The sequence below is a fragment of the Chenopodium album genome, chromosome 26 (genome assembly GCF_948465745.1).
Source record: "Chenopodium album chromosome 26, dcCheAlbu1.1, whole genome shotgun sequence".
Taxonomy (NCBI): Eukaryota; Viridiplantae; Streptophyta; class Magnoliopsida; order Caryophyllales; family Amaranthaceae; genus Chenopodium; species Chenopodium album.
Window position 1 is genome coordinate 7,122,090 of NC_137859.1, and position 4,865 is coordinate 7,126,954.

Here is a 4,865-nt window from a genome sequence, read left to right on the forward strand (position 1 = left end):
GAGATGTATTAGGAGAAGGCGTCCTATCAGATCAAAGTATCTCACACACAAGGTCCCTTGGGAGTGTGTTGACCTCTCACAAGCATATTATCCGACCCGTACACAGGCAAGGAAATCCGAACCCTTAAGTTTCCTCTAATGTAGATTGATCCCTTAACCTCATAGTTGTGAGGTGAAAATCCTTTCCACTAGATCAAGATGTATAATTGGTGACTTTTTAAGATGTATGGTGGTGCCACGTGGGCACGTGGTGGTATTAGCTCAAACCAACTTACAACAACAACAAAGTCTTAATCCCAAAATTATTTGGGGTCACTTAACATAAATCGTCATAAGCTAAGGAATAGTACAATATAAAGGTATTAAAATAGGAATGTATATTGTGAGAATAATATCTTATGAGATATTATTGTGAAAAGATATATGTGATATATTATAGGAAGTGGAGAGTTAAATATTCCGTTTTATTGTCGATCTATGTGTATGATGTAATTTGGCTGAATATTATGAATGAGAAAATACAATGGGAAAATAAGAGACATAAATTAAATAGTGAAGGATCAAGTTGAGTATTGTTGATAATAATAATAATAATAATAATAATAATAATAATAATAATAATAATAATAATAATAATAATAATAATAATAATAATAATAATAATGAACATCAAAGAAACATAAAAGAAGTTTTGAAAGAGAAGAATAAAATTAATGAAAGTTTTGAAAGAGTAGTTAAAACATTGGAGTAAAAAAAGGAAATCAATACATACATTTTTTTATATATAAATACTTACATTATAAAAAGCTTCGTTTAATATATAATTTATTTCTTGGTTTTTTATTTTACTTCAAATATATATATTTGTTTTTCGTATTTGTCAATATATAACTATAGCTCTACAAAAGTCTATAATTGTTAAAATCTTTTATAAATTATGCATTTGTAAAAATTATGATAATTACCGAGTACTCCGTAAAGTATACAAATTATATTTTAAGAAATCACAACATAAATAAATAAAATAAAATAAAACAAGAAACAAGAAAAAATGTACACTAAGTCTTATATGTTGCTGGCCACACTGTGTGGCAGGGGTTATTTCGTTAGTGTAATAGGGGTTACTTGGTAAGTGTCAAAGGGGTTATTTCGTCAGTGGTATAGGGTGAAATGAATATTTTATGAGAGAAGGAAATTAGAAGCTGAACTAAACTGAACTGAACTGAACAGATTGGAGTTGAACTGAACTGAAATCAAGTAAATATGAACAGGCCTTTGGTCAATTTTATATGGGTTACTTTGTTCTTTTATAAGTGGTCACACGGTGTGGTTGGCCACACACAAGACGGGCTGAAAAATGTTTCCACTTTTCTGTTGTCAGTTAAATTAATTATTATGATTTTAGTTTCAAAAAAAAAAAAAAATTATTATGATTTTAATAACTTTGACTAATTTTTGATTCATTATATGACATTCGGAGTATATCATATGAAAGGCCAAAAAACTAAAAACCACAACAACATCAAACGAAACCTTAACTAGCTTTTTTTTTCATTTATTTTATTTAACTACCTACAAAAACGCAGAAAGTTAAACTTCAATCTATAGTGGATTATATTATAATCTCAAAGTTAAACTTCAATCTATGGTGGATTCTATCTTTTTCTTATTATTACACTAGATGAAGCCCGTACGATGTACAGTTTGTTTGATTTTTTTTATTTTTATTTATGAGCTAAAATTTGTTATATATTTAGATAAAATTCCTAATATTAAAAGATAATATTTAATATTTAATTAATTTAAACTTAAAAATCTCATTCGCCAATTTTGCTTGCGTGACATTTGAATTATTTAATTCTAAAAGAAATTAATAATCTTTTATTTAATTGGCTACTACTAAGATTTATAATCCTACATGGCGCGCTAAGAAACTTGAATCCTACGTGGCACTCTAAAATCTCGGTAAAAACTCCCCTTTATATATATATATATATATATATATATATATATATATATATATATATATATATATATATATATATATATATATATATTAGATTATTATTTTATCTCTTTTTTTTTTTTTTTTGTATTTCTATTTGTATTTGTGTGTGTTTGCTTGTTTTGGGGGAACATTTTATTCTCTTTGACTTATGAATTTCTACTACGTATAAAGCATGTGCTCTTGTTAATAAAAATTATACGAATACTATGTAGTTTGTGATTTCCATAAATCCAGTAGTACGTGACAACGTGTTTAGGCAGCTGTTATGACAAAACATTAGGAATTTGAAGGTCAGACTGGAATATAGTATTCTTTAACGTATCACGAAATCCAGGGATTTGATCATTGTAAATTACTAAATTGTACTCCGTAATTAACAACGATAATACTACTAATTCAAATAGCCTGAAATTACTTATATCATAACTCAATTCAGTTCTCAAAAAACAATAAAAAAAATCAATAAAAAAAAATACATCATAACTTAATTCACTTAATAACCCATATATGTGTGTCAAAAAAAAAAAAAAAAAAAAAAAAAGAAGAAGAAACCTATAAATGTTTTCTACCCCAGTACCCCATCTGTCCCAAAATCAATGACATGTTAAGTTTTTTTTTTGGAAAATTTTTCAAAAAAAAAATCTTTTAAATAGTGCTAGAATAGTTTTTCACATAAGAAAAACCCTAAATGATCTTTCAAGTTTCAAAGGAGAAAATAAGATCCTCTTAAATGAAGAAAAATCCTGTCTTCTAAGGAAGCTGAGAATACTTTTTCAAAGAAGAGGAAGAATTATTATAAACCTAAAAACAAACAATAAAAAAATAAAATAAAATAAAATAAGCAATGATACAGGTGCTTATTATAAGAAATATTATAAGCAATGATATGATGTCTCGTATTAATCCTAGACCTCAAGGATACAGGTGCTTAAATATAATATAAAATAAAATAAAATAAAATAAATTAAAAAAAATAAATAAAAAGGTATAGTTCGAGGATTAGGGCCATAACCCCATAAAGGCAAGTGATGAGTCTCGTATATGACAAATAATGATTTTCTAAAATAATATGCTACATTATTGGAATGGCATTTATGCCAGTGTCAAATTATTTGTATGGGAAAATATTTGTGTGTACAATTACAACATTCATTATGCTGCTTATAGTACAACTCTTCAAGGAACCTTAATAACCAAATTAATTATTGGAAAAAAGCTCGTGATGCATGTGTTGTGATTAGTACTGTCAAATTTCAAACCGAAATCGTTTAACTGCCCGGATCCAACAGACCCAAATGAGAACCAAACCGATTAAAAATCGTTTTTTTGAAACCGAAAACCAACCTAAACCACATTTTAGTAAACCCGATACTGAATCGATCAGAGTAATTTTAAACCGTTTAAATACCAAACATGTTAACGTACGAACCGAACCAAAATCTAAACCGAACTGATAGAAAACCGAACCGAAAAAGATCCGAAACCGCTTCCAACCCGAAACCGTTTGAACTGGCATAAAAACCGCTTACACCGAACCGTTAATAAACTGCAACCCGTTGGCACTGAACCGTTTATAAACCGAACTGCTTATAAATCGAACAATTTATGAACCAAACCGCTTATAAATCGAACTGTTTGCAAATTGCTTACTATAAAGAAAAGATTAAACCCAAGTAAAAAGAAATTTTAAATGAAATCTAATTGTGCACACATGTATTTTTTTTTTCTTTCTTTTTTGAAATATAATTATTATGCACACATGTGATGAAGTCTCGGCTTGATATAAAATTTGTTAACCAGCAAAAAGTTAGCAAGTACAATCAAATTTCAAACCAAAACTCTTTAATTTCCCGAATCCAAAAGACTCGATAAATAACCGATTTTTTAAAATCAGAAACCGAACCGAACCATAATTTAGTAAACCCAAAATGGAAGCGATCCGAATAATGTTAAATTATCTAGTAAACCCGAAATGGAAGCGATCCGAATAATGTTAAACCAAATAAGTATTGAACCTGTTAATGAACTGAACCGTTTATTAATCGAACTAAAATAAAACTGAACCAAAAAAGAACCGAACTGTTTATAATCCGAAACTGTTTCCAACCCGAAACTGTTTCCAACCCGAAACTGTTTCCAACCCGAAACTGTTTGAAGCAGGATAAAAACTGTTCACACCAAACTATTAACAAACCGCAACCTGTTTATTATCCGAACCGTTACAACCCGAACCGAATTAAAACTGGTCAAGAATAAACCGAAATCGAAGTGAACAGATAATTATTTAAACCAAATTGAAACCGACCCGTAAGACAGTTGAACTATTTCAAACCGAACTGTCAAACCGTTTTGACAGTACTCCCTCCGTGATACACTTTTCATTTCCGGCCGTGTTTTTTTAAGTGATACACTTCCTTTTTTGGCAAAAAAATACATTAAAATATTATATCTCACCTCTCATGGTCCCCACCCAAAGTCACTACTACTTTTTTATTATATATTTCCTCTCACATTCATTAATTTTCAATAAACTATTAGGCCCACTATCTTTTTTTAACAATTATTAATACTCCACTACCCCACTTACCTCTTATTTTATTTAAGTCAATTAAATTGCCTAAAACTATGTGCCAGTCAAAGTGTATCACTTAAAAAAAAAAAACACGGAGGGAGTACTAGTTGTGAATTTGTGATAAGATATTCCTAATGTGTCCTACCGCGTACGTACCTACTCTGATTAAAATTTTAAAAATTATTTAGGTGAAACAAATCTGTATCAAGATTTTTTTTTAATTTTTTTTAATTTTTAGAGGATGATTGACTCAGTTGGCTTGGGCAAGTCTCTTTTCCTTATTCC